Here is a 22,822-nt window from a genome sequence, read left to right as displayed (position 1 = left end):
ATGGGGCAAGGGTAACCCCCACCCTGAAAGTAGCTTGCATGTCTCAATGTATCTAGCACAGTGCCTGACCTCAGTAGACATGGGTCAGTGGTGACCTATACCCACGTTCAAATGGGACAGCCTCTCTCCTGAGTCCCAGGCCCACTCTTCTCTGGCTCCTTCAGGTAGAACTTCCAGTCTTGTAGCCTAGTTCTTCTTTTCTACCCTGTCTGTTAAGCAGCTCATAAACTCTCTTCATATTCTGAGTACAGCATTCCTTTCTTGTTGGGTATCTAACTCTGCTGCCTCTATACTTACGGCGTAGGCAGTGTTTATGAGTTTTCTCTACTGCATACTTATATTGAAGCTTGATTGTGTTCATTTCCAAGATGGGAAGACTGAAGCACAAAGGTCAAAGGGAGCACCATGATTAGGTATCACACCCACCCCTATACTCTCTTGCGGTGCCCAGCGCTGCCATAGGACTTAGCTCCAGTAGTCCGGCAAAGTGACCTACTTGCTTACAGCGCCCCACATCTGGCAGACCTCTCTTATCCGACTCACTCCATGTTCCATACCAGTGTTTCCTTCCTTTCTCAGAGAACTGTTTCAGATCAATCTTTGACCTGGGATTTGCTCCCAAATTTAGACAGTCTTGGTATCAGAGCACAGAAGTTACTCTTGGGGGTAACTTTCTACAGTGAATCCGTGGTTGGGGCAGGATTTATCCTTCGAGCATCCACCCTATACTTGGGGACCCAAGAACCCCTGGTCCGATCTCACCTCTACATGTGGCATTGAGTGCTGCAAAGAATGAATCTGGTTTGCATCCCGACTGGCTATAGATACTCAGGTGACTCTGAGGGCATTAAGTAACTCCATGGAGCCTTGTTTCCTCCCTTGGGAAATGGCAGCCACGTCTACTGTGAAGAGCTGTGAAGATTTGCAAGTGTGGAAATGTGCGTGAAACACCTCACACAGGGGTGTGGGGTGTCTAGTGCCTGCTGGGGCCCAGCTTGTTCTGCATTCTAACTGCCATCTGCATCGGGCACCTAGGCACCAGAGGCTTCTAAAGGGGTCACACTTTCTACTTCTTTATACTCCAGCATCTGCTACCACTCCCGGCACAGCAGCAAACACTCAATGTCTGTGGGATGAGCAACAAAAACGAAAGAGTCCCTAAAGACAACCCACCCAGGAGTGATGATGGAGCTTTTGGAACATTCCTTCATTCACTCAGTTTTAGCCTGGAGTCCCGTCAAGGCCCTAAGTGTTATTCTAAGTGATGACAACACAGTGGTGACCCAAACCCACCATGGTGTCCTTCTCTGGAATGGCTTATCACCCTAGAGAGATCAGAGAGCCTGCCACGTGGTCTCCAGACTGACTTGGGGCACTTTTCAAAGAGTTCCCACACCCCAGAGTGTCAGGTTTAATTTTTAAGGCAGGGCCAGGAATGTATGAGGTTTCTAGAAACTTCTCAAGTGTGTGTAATGTACTGCCAGGCAGAGAAGGACTAGGGTCAAGGGAAGAATAAGGACCATTCCTGAGAGTGAGAGGGGCTGGGAAGAAAACAGAACAGGGAGTGATTTGGCCTAAGGGTCTTAGTGGGACATTTTCACACTTTCAGGGTACTTTTGACATACCTGGAGACTTTTTTGGTTGTCATAACTGGGGAAAAGGTGCCTTTAGCACCCAGGATTCAGGGGCTAGGACATTGCTCTTAAACACCATCTTGTGCCTAGGACAGCTCAAGAACAAAGACCCACCCAAACCAAGCAGTCCTGGGTTTGGCTATGGGATATGGGCTAAAGGGACATGGGATAGGGATACTTGAGAGAGCGCCCTATTTATGGGGGAGGTGAAACCTGAATGTCACACAGAGAAAGCTCCAGCCAAAGCCTGTGAAGGAGGAAGATCCCTAAATCTTAAGTGGGAACCTTCAGAAAAAAAAAAAAAAAGGCAGCTGAATACACTGCCAATCCCCTGCCACGTCCCCGCCCCAGCTGTTAGCCTAGGAGAAGGGCTGGGCTTCTGCAGGAGGTAGGCCTGTGGGACTGTTTGTTGTGGGTAGGGAAGGGAGAAGGTCGCTGAGCTGCTTCTATCCTTCCTTCCTCCCCAGTCTCACAGCAGAAAGAGGGGGCGATGGCAAGGTCAGTCCAGGGGGATCACTTATATATATATATCCTCAAGACCACCTACTGCCTCATCTCCCCGGCTTTTCCAAAGCCCTCTTTAGCCACTACCCCTTGATCCCCAAGAGTTCTAACTGGGGGAATGGAGGAGTTCTCAGGAGAGATGGCCGGCGAGTCTCCTCTAGCCCTGGAAAAAATGACTTCCTGAGAGGAACTGGGATCCACAGGGCAGTAAATACACATTGCATTCCAGAAGAGGAGGAGGAGGAGGAGGGAGGGAGGGCAGTGTGGCCAGCTCGCCAGTGCGCATGCACCCTCCCCTTACCATGACCCATTCACTTTTCCATCCAGGCCCTGGGACTGAACCTGCCAGCCCTTTCCTGCCCCACCCCCAGCCACCCTTTTTTCCCTTTCTAGCAGCTTCTCTGTAAATCAGTTGCAGACATTACTTTGGAACACACTGGCTTGGACCAGCAGAAGCTATGCGAGGCAGCTTGCTTGCTCAGCACTATGTGGGCTTTCCAAGGAGACGTCAGGACAGCTTCAGCTCCATGGGGGCAATTTAGGTGGAAAATCAAGTCCTCCTATAAGAATGCCAGAAAGGCTTAAGTCAACTGGCTGTTCCCAGGAACCCAGGAGCCAATGGGCTTCTGATAGGCTAATCCCACCTGTCAGACGCCTGCCAACATGGAAAGGGCAGAGCCAGCCCAACCGGTAACTTGCTGAGGAACATGACTCAGAGCCTGGAGGGCAGGTGGGGAAACTGAGGCCACAGAGGGGCGAATGACTAGCTCAAAGTCAGCAGCAGGAGAATGGCTGAGTCAGGTAACTTCCGGTCTCCTAGCTTCTGCCTGTGCATGAATTTCTCTCAGACTTTATGCTCCAGAGTAGTAGAAAGTTCCATGATAGAACATCCAAACAGAGAAAGGATGGGGGATTGGCTACATCCTACTTCAAAGATACATTTGGGGGTGAGGGGACTTAGCAAATATTTGTGTATCCTCAGGTTCTAAATTCACTTTCTGGAATGAAAACACCCATCGTGTCCCCAGACTCCCCCAAATATAATAAGCCCCATATCAAAATCCTGCTCATCAGGAAAGCTGTCAAGCCCAACCTATAAAACTCATTACATCTCACAGAAGGAATCATCCTGGGGGAGGTGCAGGAGCATGTTTACTTAAGTAATTATTCTATTAAAAATGATAATTTGCCCAATATGTCCTGAGACGTTTATTACAGATATCCAGAATGAAGTAGATAATTAGCTATAAAGAACCACAGGCTGAAAACCTAGGATTAGGGGTGTTTCAGGGGTTGCTATTGAACAAGCTGCCAAACGCCACACCAATGTACAGCATCTTCATTCACTGAAAGCTGTGACTGACAGAGTGGAGTGTCTGCAGATGGGAACTCCCGAAACAGACCATTCCATGCGTTTGCTGGAGTCGAAGTTGTGCGGAGATTCCTAAGCGGTGTCCTAGCGGTGTGTGCACCTGTTTTACACGTGCAGAGTGACTCCAGATGTGGGCTCCGGTTTGTTTCCACAACTTTCAGGAAAGCCCCCAACGCGCATCTGAAGTGAGCAAGATAGTCTCTGCTCTTGCCTGGCTCCTCTGCTCTCCCCTTTCCTCCTCTCCCTCCTCCCTCTCTGTCTTCTCTCGGGAAAATACTTGGCTTCTAAGTGACCACTAGCTCTTCTCATGATTAACTCCAGCACTGCCTTTGGGGGTTACCAACAGCGTGTGGTATAAAGATGTCTCATCGGCTGCCAGGACAAATCACCAGTGTGCCAAGTCTCCAACCACCTATATCTCAGATGAGGGTCAGCGTGGGTCCACCAGCACCGAGAAATTCCACAAATACGCATTGAACACCCACCCTGCCAAAGGGGTGGCCGCTGCAGCCTGGGGGCTTCAGTGTGCTGTCTGGGACTTAAATACTCCTGCTAGTCTTTGAAGAGGCCAAGGGTTACAGGCAGGTCACCAGCTGCCTTAGGGATGACTAACCAAGTAGAAAAGCTAGGGGCCACCAGGATTCTGGCTATGGCTGTTATATAGACTCAGGACAGAGGAAGAGAGCAGGATGGGACAGTGGTTGAGATAGGAGGTACACAATGGAGATCAATGTCTTTGGTCCTCAAGGCCACACATGGCAGGACAGACTGTTTCTATCTGTACCACTTGGACTAAGAGAGGAGGCAAAGGCATTCTCTGTTCTCAAAAGTTGCTTCAGAGTGAAAGTATGGGGGTGGGGGGAGCAGGTGGACAGGACTCTCATAGAATCTCAGGAAAGAGGCCACTTCCCACATCTGAGGGTGGAGTCAAACTGTGTAAGCTTGCCAGCCAGAGAGGCCTAGACAAGAGGTTCCTTGCCTGACTACCCAGGGGGCTGATGATGCCCAAGGCCTTTGTTCTGCTGGGTAATTAAACCAGTCCCACTAGCTGGGAAGTGAATCATAGAACTTAAAACGTATCATGGAAAAAGATGGACTTCAGGCTGGGGAGATGGCTCAGTTGGCAGAGTGTCTGCTGTGCAAGCACAAGGACCTTCGTTTGGATCTCCAGAACCCATGTAAAAAGCCAAGGGTGATGGAGCGTGTCTATAACCCCGTCAGTGGGTGGGGCAGAGCATTGGCTAGCCAGATCAGCCAAATCGATGAGCTCCAGGATACATTGGGAATTTCTTGTCTCAAAAAATAATGGGGTGATCAAGGAAAGACTCCTGATATTGACCTTGTTTCCATAGTGTGTGCACCTGCACACACTCATACTAACAAGTACATGCCACGTGCACATTTATTATGCAGTCTACATCAGCCTAAAATTCATTATGTAGCCCAGGCTGTCCCCAAATTATTTACACACACACACACACATACACACACACACACACACACACACACACACACACACACACACACACACATTTGAGACAGAGTTTCTCTGTGTAACCCTGGCTGTCCTGGAACTCATCCTGTAGACCAGGCTGGCCTCGAACTCACAGAGATCTACCTGCCTCTGCCTCCTGAGTGCTGGGATTAAAGGTGTGTGCCATCACCACTCAGCTCCAAATAATACTTAATAACACATTTCATTTAGATCTTTTTCTTCCCCAGTCCCATTCCCATCCATATTTTTAAATGACTCTCTTTAGCAGAGAACATGGTCAGAAATTATAACACTAAAAACCAAACAAGAAAACAAATCACAAAGTTCTAGCCCAAGTTCCCCTGGAAAACATTTGAGACTGTGCACAGTTTGCTCCTCTGAGACAGATGTTACAGCTGTGCTCCTTTACTTGGTCCCTTGAGTCTTGCCACCACATGGGGAGACAGTCTGTCCTGGGTCACTCTCCATCCTGGACACTATAGGTAGTGATGAGGAGCAAATGAAAAAAAAAAAAAAAAAAAAGTCTAAAGCAGCAGTTCTCAACCTGTGGGTCTCGACCCCATTGGGGTTCAACAACCCCTACACAGGGGTTGCCTAAGACCACTGAAAAGCACAGATATTTACATTATGATTCATAACAGTAGCAAAATGACAGTTCTGAAGTAGCAACGAAAATAATGTTACGTTTGGGGTCACCACAACATGAGGAACTGTATTAGAGGGTCATAGCATTCGGCAGGTTGAGGACCACTGGTCTAAAGTGTCATAAAGGGCAAAGGATGATTTACTGGGCATCCTTTAGTGCCCCACAGAAGGAAGCATCACTGACAGTGCCGTCTCCACAGAGTACTGCTCTGAAGACAGCTCAAAACATTCCACACCAGCTGTGGGACCCCGGGCAATTCAGACATTAGAGAGAGTCCAGATTTCCCCTCTTATAAAATCCCAGAATGGCTGGGTGGTGGCAGTGCACGCCTTTAATCTCAGCACTCGGGAGCAGAGGCAAGCAGATCTTTGAGTTCTGAGTTTGAGGCTTGCCTGGTCTATGGAGTGAGTTCCAGGACAGCCAGGGCTACACAGAGAAACCCTGTCTTGAAAAATCAAAAACCAATCAACCAACCAACCAACCAACCAGCCAAATAAATCAATAAATAAACAAACAAACCCCCAGACGGTTGGACCAGATGAATTTGAAAGAGGTCAGCTGACACTTGAAGGTGGTCATCTGACTGGTCATCACAGAAACGAGTGTAAAATTGGTCAAAACAAATGCCTGCTGGTTAGTCCTGGGATTGCCTGGTCGAAGAAGGCTTGCTGCCCACGTGGAGCCCATCTGCCAGGCAAGGTTTCAGAGCCAAATTTGAACATACAACCATTCCTGACCAGGGTGCTGGGCTCCAGGTTCCTAAGTGGTCCTTTGAAGAAATTCCACGGAGAAATAAACAAACATGGCTGGAGAGAAGTATCTCACTTGCCATAGCCGTGGGCCTAACGTTTAGTGTGGCACGGGCCACGTAGCAAACGTGTGCTTGTTTCCTATAGAAATATGCAGAACTAAGTCGAGGACCCAGGATCTCAACCACTTCTGACAGAGCCCAGAATGGCTGGGTGGAGTGGACTGTGCAAACAGCTTGTGAGTGCTGTGGGTTAAGCCCCGGTCTTTTCTGTACCACCTCCCAGTCTCGCAAAGAGCGCTGGGTTTAGCATCAGCCAGGCCTCCCCACAGTGAGGTCCGGCTGTACCCCTTCCTAGCTATACTTTTTTATGCTGTTCTCGGTCTCGGCTTGCTCAGTTGTTCCATGGAGCTTCCCCAGGCCTCTTTCAGGAGGAGAGCGATGTAATGACCTCACAAGGGTGTGGTGTACAAGTTACAGCAGCAGCAGTGCTGTGGAGGAGCTGCCCACTGAGGGCTGGGGTGAACTGGGGCCATTAGCATTACTATCATGACGCTCAACTTCCTTGGTGTCCGGCAATAAATTAGGAGCACATGAAATGTTAACCTTGGTGCCACGCTGACTGCTCAGTGCCAAACTAAACTGTAATGGTATGCTCCAGAGTATATGCAAAAGGCAAATAGGTAATACATTACAATAAAAAAAATGCTTGGTGGCTTTTCACTTTGCTAGGATGGCTACTCTACTTAACACTGCAAGGGAAATTGGGTGCTGTCCTTAGAGCTAAAGATGGCCTCAGACTAAGTGGCTGGGAACTTCTACGTAGGCCTGGGCCTTGCTGCTAATGGTCTTTGCAGTCCTGACTCCCAATTCAAGGGTCATGTCTTAATTCTAGAGGAGCAGGACCTGTCAGAGGCGGAAGGGACCTTCTGGTATTTTTACCACCGAGAGAAGAAAGCAAAGCAGATGCAGATGATGCCTGCTGGAACAGCACAGACATGCCCTGGGCTCTGGTGGGCAGAGACCCTGTACTATGCACCAGAGAGTCAGGCCCATCAAACATTGCCCAGGCTCCCTGTGTGAGCAGATGTGGCAAGTCTGAAAGCGGGTATGTGTCCCTTTTCTTCTCCTCCACTCCAGCAGCCAGAAAGCCAGTGGCTTTCAAATGTCACAACCATAAAATCTTGGCAGCCCGAATCCCCAAGTCACAGCTTGAAATAAAGCTATCTGGAGAGCTGTGGTTCCTTGGGGGGACTGACTTCCTGAGAGGGAGACCTTGGTTTCCTAAGCCCCTGGGATAGTGGGGTTCATCTGTCACTGGATCACATGTTTCATTCATCAGCTAGTCTAGGGGTCTGCTCAAGTTTTATTTCTGTGGGTGTGATAAGCACCCTGACTGGAATCAACTTAGGGTTTGTTTCAGCTTACAGTTCCAGGTCACAGTTCATCAGAGCAGGGAAATCAAGGTGGGAGTGACAGGAGACAGCTGGTCACACCATGTTCAGTCAAGAGCAGAGAGAAATGAATGCGTGCATGCTTCCTGATCAGCTCGATTTCTTCCACTCTGATACAGTCCTGGGCTCAGGCCATGACACAGTACTGCCCATACACAGGGTGGGTTTTCCCACCCAGTTAACCCTCACAGGCAGGACGACAGGCTAATATGACCTACATAATCCTTCCTTGAGACTCTTTTCTGCATTGTGCCAAGCTGACAATTAAAAATGACCATCAGAGGGTTTCATGCACCTGCCTTGAAAAATGGTCTATTAGTCACTATTACACACACACACACACACACACACACACACACACACACACACACACAATCTTAACAATTTTTCTTGCTGTACAGGTTGGTCCAGTAAGACTATTGGCCCTCTAGCTCTTTTGACAGGTGACAAAACCACAGGAGTATCTGGAGGACAAGGAGCTGTGTTAATGTTCCAAAGTCCTTTCTCTGAGAATGAAATGATGTTCCTGCTGTTGACTCCATTCTGACACAGGGCCGGTCCCTGAGTTCTATTGCTAAGGGTGTGACACTGAATCTTAGCAGTCTTTATAGAGCAACAGGAAAGAACTTTGTCTCTGATGTCACTCAGATCTGCTATTGCCAGTGTAATTCATCAACTTCATGTCCTGTAGCCTCAGCTTTCTCCTATGCAGAATGGGTGTAAATTTTTAACCAAGTTAGGTAGTTTTAAATGACATTAAATAAGGTTTAGTGGCTGGCATCCAGCAAGTTTATTTCCTTATTGGATACCTTTAGAATTGATTTTGTTTTGGATTGTTTGGGGACAGGGTAGCCTCAGATGAACTCATGATCCTCCTGCCTTAGCCTCCTGACTGCTGGGATTATACCTTTCTGTACCCTCACCTACCAGTCTATGCTTTATCCCATGCCTAATTTAGAGTTAGGCTTCGGGTTCAGGCTCTGCGAGTTTTATTTAATATTGGAAGTAGCAGAAAGGCCCTGCAGGGACAGTGGTAACGCACTCACTCCATTTGTTATTCAGGAGGGTAGGCCTGGTGCTTCTGTGGAAAGAGAGGGTAACACCAGCCAAAAGCAGGAAGCTGACCCAGGAAGTGCCTAGGCTAGATGTCCAGATGAGGCAGCATGCTGGGACCAGGCATGCATGCCTGCATGCAGGCAGGGAGGCAGGCAGGCAGGCAGGCAGACAGACAGGCAGAGGTTGCCAAAAGCCCCTGAATTTAGGACAAAGCTCTCCTCTGGTAGAAGCTGCCTTGACTGCCTCCTGGTAGGAAACTGTCCAGGAAGTCCTTCAAGCCTCTGGCAAAGACCTGCCACCAGGGGCAGCAGCGAGCAGCAGGTCCTTGTGCACCTGCACCAGGCCAGCTCAGTCCTCCTCGGGAGGTCTCTCTCTCTCTCAGGAAAGCCAGCCTTTTGCTCACTCAGACAGCCATTCATGCACTCCACAGACATTCATTCTAACCCACAGAGTGAGCCAGCCCTGCACTGGTGGTGTTGGGAGCATGCAGACAAACAGGAAGTTCTCCCTGCTGGTGGAAAGTGACTCATTCTGTTTTGTTTTGTTTTTTCTTTTCTTCCCCCGACCCCCAGGGAGACAGATACATAAACAGATAAAAATCCATAAAGTGACAATAATTCTCTTTTCAGGGCACACTGGTCTCTCAGAATCGCCACAGAAGGAAAAGGTAACATTGCGAGTTTAGGGGATCGGGGCGGGAGGCCCACGTGCAAAGCAATAAAAGGGGGAGGTGACCCTGTACTTAGGGTTCAGGGGTTAATCTGGTGCAGCCGGAATAGGGCATACACACAAGAGGTAAAGTAGTTAGAGGAAAATATGCCTGCTAGGAAGAAACCAGCTCCAAGACAGCCGGTGTACCAGGGTCAGGAATTTGGACTTGACCCCATGGGTCAGAGGTTACTTTCATTCGCAGGAGGATTGGAGAGTTCAGCGGAAGAACTGGGCTTATGCTAAGGACCAAGGCAGGAGCCTCCCCTCCCCTCCACCCCGGGTACCTCTCTGCATCACATCCCACCCGTCTATACTTTACCTCTTCAGCCTTTTCTACTACTTGCTAAGCCCCTGGGAGCATTTGGGTTTTGACTTTTGGATAACCAGTGACCAGGGAAGGTTTAAGAGAACCCGTGAAAGACCATGGGTTTGGGAGTTTCAAGTCACACCTAGGTGGAGTGATTGGTGATAGACGACAGATTGGTGGTCCCTCCAGGGTGACTTTCTCTTTTCTTCTTCTTTTATTATTGTTTTAAAAGATTCATTTACTCTTATTTTATGTGCATTGGTGTTTTGTCTGCATGTATGTCTGTGTGAAGGTGCCAGATTCCCTGGAATTGGAGTTATAGTTTCCAGCTGCCATGTAGTTGCTGGGAATTGAACCCAAGTCCTCTGGAAGAGCAGCCAGTGCTCTTAACCACTGAGCCATCTCTCCAGCCCCTCCTCTTTTCTTCTTATTTGAAAACAAAACACAGATGAAAAGAAAAAAAAGCACTCTGGAAGTTTCTATTCACCTTCATGTAGTTAGAACCAGCATTATGTCGCTCTCCCATTCCAACGCACGCAGCATGCATGCAGAACTCTCATGGATTCAATTCCACTTATCAGTTTAATAACTATCTATTGAGCAACTACTCGGTCAAGGCTAGGTGCTCTGGTGGCAGGGCTGGGGGAGGGGAGAGAATCAAAGGAGAAAGACCTGGAGTTCTTCAAGCTTGAAGTCTCTCCAGGGCTCCACCATTGGTGGACAGTATAAGGCAGAGATGACCCTCCACATGGATAGCCCCTGCTCACTAGTGTCTAGGTGTTAGTCATGTTATGTGCTCAAGGCTAGGAGGAGTAGCAGGAGGGCTGAGCAGGATCCCTGAGCTTCTGTTATTAAGAGTGAGTCTAAGCCACACACAGGACCTATGTAGCATTGGACTAAACTGAGCAACAAGGCCCCCATCAGTCCAAATTATTTGCATAGCTGATCCATCTCTCCTTTATTTAGACACCTCAAAGATTCTCCAACTCCTCTCCTATAGACTATGTATCCCCTCCATACTCCAACTGTGAAAGACCAGGAGGTAGAGAAGGAAACAAATAAGGTCACCAACAGGGCCTATTCCACAAGAAGAATCCATAGCATCCCATATCTGGCTTACCTTGACCTCAAAGACACTATCTATCAGTGTTTTCTCCATTTGGGAAGCACAAAAGCATCATTCTGGCTTTGGAGATGACAGAGCTAGATACAGAACATATGTAGCCCAGCAGGGAAAGGTATGAGTTAAAGCAGAGCCAGAGCTGGTACTGCAGCCAGGACTTACATCTCCTGGGATAGGCCTAACAGGTTAGAAGAGAATCTGGATTCGTCCATCCAGAAAACTGCGTGATCACTGGGGGGTGGCTCATCCTTTCACGCTGTGGGCATGGGGCTTCAGGTCACTAAAGAAAGGTATCAGGATGTCCCTTAAGCTACAGTGAGTGACTAATAGGCAGCTTCACGGTACATAAGGTCAGAGGTATGTCAGCCACCACCACAACGGTGCCAGCTTAGTACCTCTAGGGCTGTGCCTCGGTGCCAGGCACTAGGCTACATGCGGTAAAGGTAAAATCCTCCCGATTCTCACAACCACTTCTGAGCAGCCATAAGACCCCTGCAAGTGCAGTCCGGCGGGAACAAGGAATGCATGGTCATCGTTTTGCTTTCCCACCTTCCCCAGCACTGAGTACTTCGGGACGAAGATAAGGTGAATGGCAAACTAGGAACTTAGGGGGCAAAATTTAAGGCGGCAGTGCCTTTCTAATGCTAACTATATGCTTCTTGGAGTCAAGACTGAGTGCGTCCTTAAATTTTTACACCCAGGACACCTTATTTACTCTGCTACAGTTCTGGTCCTGGGTAGTCATGGGGCAGATTGAAAGTTGAGTCCTGCTCCTCTACATTCAGGCAGTGTGACCCTCCCTTCCCTGTTCCTTTGTTGCCTCATCTGTGAAATGGACCAAATGACAGTATCAAGGCTTGGCAAATACGTAGCATTTTCTCTTCTAAGTATTCCTGTACTTAAGTGCCCAAAAAGAAATGGAAACATCGACAGCTAAGAGGCATAGAGGTGCACGTCTATAAACCCAGCCCTAGGCAGGCAGAGGCAGGACAATCAAGGGTTCCAGACCAGTGTGAGCTACATTGTGAATTCAATGCCAGCCTGGGCTACTCTGTCTCAAAACCAAACAAATAGAAGTGAAAACACGTGTGCGCAAATGTTCACAGAGACCTTCTCAAATCCCGCGGAGAGAAAACAACACAAATGTCAATCAGCTGGTGAAATGGGTAACAAAATATGGCATAGCCACACAGGGAAGGACTGTTTGGGGATACAAAGGGATGAAACACCAATACACGCTATGTGGTGGGTGACCCTCAAATGCTCTAAGCCACGTGAAAAGAAGCCAGACATAAAAAGGTTACAGAGTATACGACTGAAAAGACATAGATCGAAGAGTCTAGAATGGTTGATCAGGTTTGGGGTGAAGCTGGGGAGGTAAGATGGAGGGCAGCTGCTTATGGGTGCATGGGATCCACTTTTGGGGGTGATGGAAATGTCCTAAAGCTGCTTAGTGGTGATGGCTACATAAAGTAGGTAAATATACCGAAGAGCACTATTGTATGCTTCAGGTTGGTGAATTTAACACGTTACATACCTCAACAGAGCTAATTTAAAGGTTAACTTCACATTCTCTATTCCAGCAGGAAGACTGTGTATTCTAGGCCAACCTGGGTTACATATTGCCACTCTATCTCAGAAAAAGAAAACAAGGAATGGTTGGACAGAAGGAAAGAGGAAGGAGGGGAAGAAAAGAAGGAAGAGAGGCCATACTTAGCAACGCCAGACACAGGCGCTTGTATTCATCAAACTTTATGTTTTTTATGCCAAGGAGTACCTGTTACTTAGCTTCCTAAAGGTTCCTTCATTTTTAGGAGACTTTGAGGGACTAACCTGGAAGTCTCTTGTGATTCTGTGCCCCTGGGTGATGTGAACCTTTCCATGCTGGCTTCTGAGCAAGAACCACCGAATGCATCCTGCCCGAAGTAGACAAAACTCTTTGGGTCCTGGATCCTAAAAGGTTGTGTTTGAGTTCTGGGTCCACCCTTTGTGTTAACCATGTAGTAAGGCCACAAGGTCCACATGGGGGGGGGGGAGATGCAGAGAGTGCCTGGGACCTTACAAGTCCCAGGGGTAGGTGGTGTTAGACTGCCTGCCAGGCTTCTGAAACCCTTGGACAAACGTCTTCCTAGCTTGTGCTTGCTTGCTTGTCAAATGCACAAGACAGAATGCTAATATTTTTAGGGGTGTCAGAAGAAAGGCGTTCGGAACTGTACTCATGATGTCAGCAGGCTGAGCCTTGTGGACTGTAGTAGAGGCCGTGGTTCAGCACCATTGAGGGTGGACTTCCTGAGAGTAGGGACATTGATCTGTCACTCTGGCAGGTGCTCAGCCAGTGCCAGGAAAGAGGAACGGAAGTGGGGAGGAAAGGCACCAAGATGAGTCTGCTGAACAAGGAAGCAGAAAGGCCTGAAATGACTGCACCAGAGAACAAAGCAACTACCCAAGGATTGTGGGATCTGGTGCCCATTTGCATAGCTTCCTGGACCTCAGTTACTCTGAGCTATACCCTCCAGGTTCCTTCCTTTCTTTCTGCCTCCTTTCCTGAGACAGGACCTTGCCATGCCACTGTGTTGTCCTGGGGAGCCTGGAACTCACTCTTCAACCAAGGCTGGCCTTGAACTTGCAGTCATTCTCCTGTGTCTGCCCCTCAGTACTGGGACTGCAGGCGTGTGCCACTGCATAAGGTTTGGCTTCTAAAGTTTCTCTTATCTGGAACATTCCTGGGTCCTGGTAATAAACTCATTTCCTCAAATATCCTTTCAATTGGTTGTAGGGTACGTACACTGGAGACCCAGTGTTTCAAAAAGTTCAAAAAGTGCCAAGGCTAGACCCTGTCCAACTGCACATTGTTAGATGCAATATCAGTTGTTGGGATGTCCATCATTCACCCTTGAAGGGATAGTGCCCATTCCCCTTTACAGCAACCTGGCTCTTCAAAATACCCAGAAACCTTCCTGCTTCCCTAGTCTACTTGTTTCTGGCAGCGGCACCCGGCCTGCTCAGAATCAATTTTGTAACACAAAGTTCCCCAGCAGATAGTAGACGGCAGTTCCCGAGCATCAGGAGAAGCAGAGGTCTCAGCTGGAGAGATTAGAGGAGAGTCCATTCTTGCCCGAAACTAACTCACTCCTTCTCTGAAATGTCTTGGCTGGAGGATAGCCTCCTTTCCAGCTTTCAGTTTTCAGTTCCTATGTTCCCACTATTACTCTAACACACACACACACACACACACACACACACACACACACACACACACACACACAGAGAGAGAGAGAGAGAGAGAGAGAGAGAGAGAGAGAGAGAGAGAGAGAGAGAGAGAAGAAAGGACCAAAGTTAAAAAAAAAACCTACGACAAAAGCCAAGGCACACCCCAGCCCTACAAATGGTACTAATGCACTCTCTCTCTCTCTCTCTCTCTCTCTCTCTCTCTCTCTCTCTCTCTCTCTCTCTCTCTCTCTCTCTCTCCCGACAGGCCAGCCTCTGCCATCACTTGACCATCACTACACCAGGCACTGGCCTGGCAGTGTGCAGATACCCTCAAGGATCTGTTTCTAGGAAGGCAGAGGTGAAGCGCAAACGAAAATAATTTCAACGTGTCATCCTCCACAGGCCACAGAGATTCCCTCGGGGACCCTGGGCAGGCCCAGGGGCTTGGGGGGGGGGAGCCTGAGACGGCTTTGTTGCCAGAGCGATTCAGCCTCGTCTCGTATTTTAAGACCAGCGGGGATGTAATATCAGCTGAAAGGGGTTTTCTGTGTGCTATTTAACTAAACGGCTCTGCAGCTGGAGAGAGCCATGGGCAGACGTGTTATGATTCAAAGGTTCCCAATTACAATGATCCTCTTTTTATTGTATAAAAACAGCAACACAGCCATTCTCCACCCCACCCCCCCTGCCCGTCCCCTCCACCCCTGCTCCTCATTGGCTAGCAAGGCTGTGCTGTATCCTGGGGGTGGGGGGGGGCAGTTCCTCTTCAGGTCCCAACTCTGCAGCTTTTGGCTCATTGGGATTTTTTGTGTCCAGGTCAAGGAGAGAGCACAGTACCCCCAGGGGAGCATCTGACACAGAGGGATGCCACGAGGGCGGCGGGACTCTAAAGATTATGGGTGAAGATTACAATCCCAGTTCTGACCATACTCTTCTATGTACCCATTGCAATGTACACACACAGGTACACATGCTGGCCCATTCCCTAAACCCCTGGAAAGCAACCGGATAGAGAGGCCCGAAGTGTGTCAAAACCAAACCTTCTCTCCACACTCCCTTACAGGCTGGCCAGGAGCGTGTCTGTCCACATGCTCGAAAACCCTGCACACAAACGGATCTGAGGAAGTGACCTGACTCTCCTACCTTCCCTGTGCATTCTTGAGTCAGGGCTTCAGCTCTTTGAGCTGCACTTTCCTGTCTCTGCAGTGGACCATACATAGCTCTCCATTCACCCCTCCTGCTTGGATGAAGGGGCAGAATAAAGGGGAAGCATTCAGTCTGGCACACAGTAGCCACTGCTATTCTTCAGATGAACTGATTTGTGGGCTTGTGGTGTGCCTGAGTGAGCGGGGCACCAGCTCTGCATTTGTTCAGTTTCACCAGCCAGAGCTGACAAAGCGGTGGGAGTGGAGCTGGCCCACTGAGGAGTGCTTTTCTCCTATCTTTCTCTAATACCAGTTTGAAACTGTCACCTGTGTGCAGCTGACGCATGCATGCATGCATGCCTGCTGCCTGCTCTTTAACTTAGACTTCTTAGGCCCCTTCCATGTTCTGCAGATGTTTTAGAGCCCAGCAGCTGCAGCTGCAGCTGCAGGCATTCAAGCAGACCAAAGAGAAGCCGTCCCCAGGACCTTCTGCTCACAACACCCCAGCCAGGCCAGGCCAGGCTGTCAACAGCTTCTGTCATTCACGAGTGGGTCCCGAGACCCCAACAGGAAGGACTGCTCACCAAAGAAAGGGCCGACTCTATTTGACCACACCAGTGCCCCCAGGATACAAAAATCAGTTCCCCATACCGTTTGAATGTCAAACAGTTCCCTGGGGTTTTTCCTGGTTCCCTCTACGAGATAAATACAACGCAGGCCTGTAACGCTTCCATCCTACACCAAGCCTGAGCACCCCAAAGGCAGACCACAAACCTCTTTCTTCAAAGTTATCACTGGGGCCACACTCCTTACTATCGAACTTCCTGTAGATCAATATTGCACAGATTTCATTCACTGTCGATTGCATTCTGTGTTAAATGCTACTGCTGTGTGAAACACTGTTGTGACTAGATTTAATCTCCAGGAACATTCTCGTATTAGGAAGTAGGGTGTGTGGCGGGACAAAAAGGGGTGCAAGTTGAGGCTTTTAAACTGTCCTCACTGGAGCACAGGGTGGCTGGCTCTGGCCCTTTCCTCTATTTCTTGGGGGAAATTTGGGTAAATACGGATGTAATGTTGTTAGGATAGCTTTGCTCCTTGGGGGTCTCTCTCATACACACCATTGCCAATTAACCTCTCTTAAATGCACGAGTACCAGCACAGTACAGGAAACAGCTTGTAGGAGAATTTTCTTAATATCACAACCTGTTCAACGTAGGGTGGGGGCTTTACAGAAGGGCTGGGGAGGGGAGGCGGGACCACATTTCCTCGTCTTATTCTCTCTCTCTCTCTCTCTCTCTCTCTCTCTCTCTCTCTTCCCAATTCAGAAGAAAATTGCCTTATCAATGTCACACACAACATCCATCTAAGTGTCTACCTACGGGGCATGTGAACAGCCGTGTGGCCCTCAGCACTGCCCTGCTTGGGTGTGGACCGTGATTCCACGGAGGATGTGCCCACGACTGGCACCAGACTCATCAGGATTTTCACGGCTGTGGCCACTCAGATTGGCCACAGAATAAGTGCCGGTGTTCAGGTAAGAGGAGAGCACCATGAGGTGGGGACAGGCAGGGTCCCTGGTGGGATAATTAACACTGAGCGTGTTAATTACGAGGACACAAGGAAGTCATTTCCTAGAGGTGGTTGCAGTGACCATGATGATGGTGATGATGGTTTGCTGAGTACAGGATGTGTCAGGTGCAGTGCTATTATACACATTATATAATAGACATTATATATTACAGACATTATATATTATTATTATATACATTATATACAATATATTCTCTTTTATAAACGTTTAAAGCTCCATAATAATTCATACGGCAGCTATGAGTGGGTCTGCTTTAAAGCAGACACCAAGGTTCAGAGACTCAAGTAACTCCCCAAAGGCATAAGGCTAATGGTGTTTGAGCAAAAGGAATCAGAGAGCTTGGTTCTTGCTGGGGGAGTCCTGCACGTGGGAGCTGATACAGCTCCGAGGCCCACTCCTGTTACCTTCTTGATTTAAAGCAATGCGGGGGCGGGCCAAGGCCAAGGCGGTTCTGCCGGTGAGAGGAGCTGCAGCTAGGACCCAGGCATCCCAGAGGCCAGGAAGAAGTAGCTGGCAAAGAGGTCCAGCTGCTTCTGCTCCGTGACCTGAACCACTGGGAAAAGAGGGCTGCTCACCTCCCGGGACAGCTGAACCACCTCAAAAGAACTTCTGATGACTGGTTTGTGCAGTGTGTGTGTGTGTGTGTGTGTGTGTGTGTGTGTGTGTGTGTAGGCCGGAGGGCAAAGTTGGGCATCTACCTCAGTCGCTCTTCAATTTATTTTTTGAGACACAATCTCTCACGGAATCCAGACTCACTGATTGAGCTAGACTGTCTGGCCAGGGAGTTCCGTGAACTCTTCTGACTTTCTCTTCAGTCCAGGGGCTTAATTTTAGATTTTTATTGTCAGGATCTAAAGACTATCTCTCCTTCCCCCTTACCTCTTCATTGTATTCTGTCATCTTTTTTCCCAGAGACAACACTGGCCCCTGTCTGAAAATGTCCTTGATCTCATGCGATGTCAAGTGAGAACCAAGCAAGGTTGTCTGTACCAGGCACACTGATAGCCTTTGTCTAACTTTCCTTAAGAACACGACAGTCCCTACTCAGAGGGCAGCCATAGCGCCTACAGAGTAAAGGTCAACCACCTGTCCAGTGAGTGAAATCTGACGTCATTTCCTGCATGACTTTCCCTGGACCCCTCTCTCCACTTCCTAGGCTGCAGACAGCTTCCAGGACTACCCAAATACCTTTCTTCCACTTCCTATCTGAGAAATCGCTCTACTTGCTCATGCAACAGCGACTGCCGTCTACCCCCTTACAAGCAGAACTCCATCATGTTCATGGCAGTAGTGTGCCTGACTAAAAATACTGGATCATCTCTCTCTCTGGCACGTTTGGGTCACCACATAGCCAAGCTCTGATTGGGGCCTGGAGATGAAAGAGTCTCCTTAAACCTCAGGCCTAAGACCCACATGCTAAGGATGGCAAAATGAAAAGACACGGTTCGGGTTCCCAACGATACAGCTGAGGCACCATCCCATCCCCACAAAAATGTCCCAGCTGGATAAATCCCATGGCCTTCAGAGTTTCTGTTGCCAGCAGTTGAATCAATGCTATCCTATGCATCCTCACCCAGGCTTTGTTTCTCCTCATTCATGGGTCACTTTAGAAGCCATCCCCTTCCAGGAGATTCCCCACGAGCCCCTCACAATCACACCCTCCCTTGTGCGTCCACAATAGTCGCTTTCCTCAATTATAGCACTTACTTAATTCTGCTTGATTGGGCCTAATGAGCACTCCTACTGTCTGTTCAAACTCCTGGAGGGTAGGGGGTCTTTATCCCACCAGCATCTCCATTAGCGTGGAGCAAAGCTTTGTGCTGAGCCCAGGGGCTCTGGCCCCCCAGCATGGGCATAGTGCACTGCACTGTAGCAGTGGGAATACCCGCGGTGTGGGTGCTGACACTCTCGCCTCACGATCTGTCTGGTCTAAGAGTTGGTCAACAAGCGAACTGACCTCTCTAGGCCTGCGCTTCTTCATCTATAGAGAATGAGAGCCTCGGTATCTCCTGGCTGTCATGAAGACAAAATAGTCTCATCCTAAGCACTTAGGAGAGTGCCTGGCATATACAAATGTTTAAAGACTGTGGGCTCTTACTAGTAGCCGGGAACATGATAGTTGTTGAACGAATAAATACATCAACACTCAGTCGCCAAATAAATGAAGAAACAAATGAAATCCAGATGAGTCCCCGAGTGGAGGGAGACCCGGGGGCAGTAAGTAGTTCTTGCTCAGTCTTGCCTGCCCTTGACCCTTTGATTTATCCTCATGATGACCTCCTGCATCAGAGATGAATGCTGTGAAATCAGCCAGGCCTCCAATACAGACTCTGCATTGCACCCTGTGGGCTGGCTAAGCATTCTCCACCTCTGGGAGCCCTCAACCAGTATCTGAAGACAATAGTAACTGTTGGCTTGCCGGTTAATGGCAAGGATTACATGATAAAGCATGACCATTCAGCAGGCCTAGATACTGTCACAGCAAGTACTTGCAACACTTACAAGAAAACACCAACATGATTTTTTTTTTTCATTGTTGTTAAAGGCACAGTGTCCCAGTAACCACCAAGGCCTGATGGACTGGGATGCGGTCACCACTGGGCAAGCCAAGATCCTCTGTTTTCAACTTGGGAATCCAATACTGTCAGTGTATGTGATTCCCTCCCCCACCTCTGTAAATGATAAGTCACTGGTTTACCCTAAAACTTTGGCCTTCTGAATTTTCCCCTTAAGTGCCATTATCTGCAGGTGGATCCTTAGCTTACATCAAAACCCTTCCAGAAAGCGAGGTACAAATTCACAGACCAGTGATGGAGCTGAATATTTGCACAGTAACAATATTTCCACACACCGCAGGCCTGATTACTGTCAGGGACACATTTTAATCTTATTCTTAGATTTCCCCCGGCCTTAAAAGAACACGTGTAAACAAACAGCTTTATGTAACTTTCACTTTAAACTTAAACCTTTATGTTGGTCCCACGGAACCACTTGACGGCTCCATTAGTCTATTTTTACTATCAAACAGGCCATTTAACACGATATTTATTCCACTTGGCCGTCATCCAAATGCTTTTTGACATTACTGCCCTGGACCTGAACTGCTTAGACTCGAGGCCCTTATAAACAGAAAATCACCTTTTGACTTAAGTCTCGGAGCGCTCAGACTCTCACCCTCTTCACTTCCGTGGCGTTAATTTCTGCTCTACTCTAGAGAAAGCCAGCACTAGAGAGAGTGTTTTAAGAGGCTTGTTGTGGGAAGTCCAAGCCGCTTAGGGGTCACATGGAAGCATTCTTGTCTCCCAAGTCCTGCTTCAACACAGGACTGGCCTCAGATCTAAGGAGCTGCTCACTTCCAGAAAGAGATCTTCAGAGAGCAGCAAATGGAGAACTCGGGGGTGGGGGAGTGGGGGGGGGGCTCTAAAGGACAGCGATGCCTGGGGCCCCAGCTGAGCAGTGACTCTGAACAGGGAGGGGTGCTCTCTCCTCCTCCCCGCCCCCAACAAAAGGCCATCGCGGAACACTGGAACCCACTGGCTTTGAAGCCAATCAGTCAGGTGGAAGCCTGGGCAAATCACGACTTGGCTACCGAGACAGGTCTCCCCCACCCACCCTGTTTGATAAGCCCTCCTCATCTTCCTCCACCGCCTCCCGAGCTCAGCACAGCTAGGAGGCCAAAGGGACGTTCCTGTGATGCTCCTGCTTTCCAACTTTCCGAGAGCTTCTCGGTCTTCGAAGCCTCCTGCAAAGCTGCTAGGGAAAGGGCAAGTTTGCAAAGCCCTGGATCCTAAGTCCTGGGGAAGCCACAAAGACGCTCCAACGCCAGCAATGATTAACCTCTTGTGGGACGGACTGGAAAACGCCACGGCCACTCAGGCGGGAGACGCGGGCTCGGGCTGGTCCGGGCGGGCCGGGGAACAGCAGGGCCCCCCGGTGACCGCGCGCCCCACGCATCCCCCTCCCCGCGCACCTGAGCCGGGCGTGGGCACAGCGCCGCGCTCAGGCCCTGCCCGCAGGTCGCTCGTCCGCCGCCCGCGCCGCGCCGCGCCGCGCGCCGGCCGCCTGCAGCCACCGGGAGCGACGCGAGGAGAGGCAGCCTCAACACGGCGTCATGCTTCCTGCCACCACATTACGGCGAATCGTCACCGGGAGAGGAGAGAAGAGGGGAGAGCGGGGGAGGGAGGGGAGCAGCTCCACGCAGCCCCCCCCCCAGGCTGCCAAAAAGCGCCGAGACGGGTCCACGTCCCGGTGGAGTCCCCGCGGGACCGGCCCCGTTCGCACAATGCGCCGCAGTTTGGCCAAGAAGGCAGGGAGCCGGCCACAAAATAAATAAATAAAAAACAGAGTCGGGTCTACGTAACGCCCTGTCGAAAGCGGACGCCATATTTTTTTGTGGCTTATGTCGACATAGGGAAACGTAGACATGTTTTCCTCCTCCTCCTCGGTCTGGCTTCCATTTATCCAAACTTATAATCAAAACTATTTCATAAAAAAAAAAAATCTCCGTTCTCCCCCCCCCACCCCTCGCCCCGTCTCCGCGGATTTCCTCCCACCCGCAAAAAAAAAAAAAAAGCCTGCACACCCCCCTCCCGCGCACCCCCATCCCTAAGCCGGCCAAGTCCCATTAACAGCACATTTTCGGGAGCCGCGGCGGCGGTGGGAAAGTTGGGTTGGAGTAGCGGGCGCCCGGCGTGTCGGGCTCCGGGCTGGCGGTGCCCGCTGCGGGTGCTCCGCGCCGGGCGAAGTTTCTTACCTGCGCCGGGGTTGGGAACGCGGGGACCCGGGCTGGGAACGCGGAGACGAGGCACGGGCGTTCCAAAATGGAACTCTGCTGGCTCCCCCCACCCACTCCCCACTCCCCACCCGGCGCCCGACTCGGGCTCCGTGGGAAAGAGGTGGTGGTGGTGGGGAAAGCCAGCCTGGCAGACAGACAGACAGACAGAAAAGGCCCCCGTACGGAGAGCGGTTGGCCGAAATTTTTAAAAGGGGGGGGGGGAAAGAAAAAGAAAAGAAAAAAAAAGAAAAAAGAAAAAAAAGGGGGAAAAATGCCTCGATCAGTGGGGAATCTACGCCAAAACCCACATGATCTGTAACGTCAGCATGCGTATTTGCATACGATACCACCACCGGAGCTGCCACCCCGGCTCGGGTTCCGCAGAAAGTTACAAAGTGAAATTCAGGCCCCTCGGCAGACACCGGCAAAATGTCATTTTTCGGAGGGAGCTGCGGGTGGGGGGAGGCTGGCCCTAAAGGCTCTGATGAGTGGCCAAACGGGAGGGGGGGGTGCAGTAAATGAACTTAAAAGTCCGAGTCCAGTAACGGACTCGATGGAATTTTTGCGGGAAGAGGTGGGGGGAGGCGCAAGCGAGATCACTGAATATTGAGCACAACCCGGCGGCCGCGCGGCCGCGGCCAAACCCTCCCGGTGCAATACCCATTTTCTTTATGAAAAGTTCAAGGTGTCACTGATGAGCTCAACAAACTGTTGATCCTCACCACGTGGAGTGGCGGATCGTGGGACCGCAGGGCGCTAGGGCTTGCCCGGCGCCAGCAACACCCGGGACTCCGCGTCCTCCTGCAATGCGTGGGGGCAGAATGCGGGTGGGGACCTCACGCGTCCTGGACTCTGCCTGCTCTTTCGCCCGACTTCCGGCTCCAGAAAATAATAACATACTTAAAAACTTTTTTTTTTTTAAAAAAAAAAGCAAGATGCATTTTCCTCCCGGAATAGTAATGAGAGGGCTTGGGAGTAGGGCGGGGAAGAAGACGCCCCCACTTATATAACCACTCGAAGTCAGATCACTTTTGTTGGGGATTTCCGCT

General features: G+C 49.8%; 1 protein-coding gene across 2 annotated transcripts in view; it reads right to left on the bottom strand.

Annotated features, from left to right (window-relative positions):
* Zhx2 (zinc fingers and homeoboxes 2) overlaps positions 1-22,001 on the bottom strand; it is a 157,491-nt gene extending 135,490 nt beyond the window's left edge. Inside the window, exon 1 of one of the 2 annotated variants that reach the window (XM_052747833.1) lies at positions 21,753-22,001. The gene's annotated coding sequence lies outside the window, so the exon portion shown is untranslated. Of the gene's footprint in view, positions 1-20,969; positions 21,052-21,752 lie in introns of those variants that run through there. The other variant, XM_052747834.1, reaches the window with a different exon arrangement.
* Positions 22,002-22,822: the final 821 nt, after the last annotated feature.

Source organism: Peromyscus californicus, unplaced genomic scaffold, assembly GCF_007827085.1.
Source record: "Peromyscus californicus insignis strain IS unplaced genomic scaffold, ASM782708v3 Scaffold_20__1_contigs__length_68692818, whole genome shotgun sequence".
NCBI lineage: Eukaryota > Metazoa > Chordata > Mammalia > Rodentia > Cricetidae > Peromyscus > Peromyscus californicus.
The sequence above is the reverse complement of the archived record's forward strand: the minus strand, read 5'-3'. Positions and strand labels throughout refer to the sequence as shown.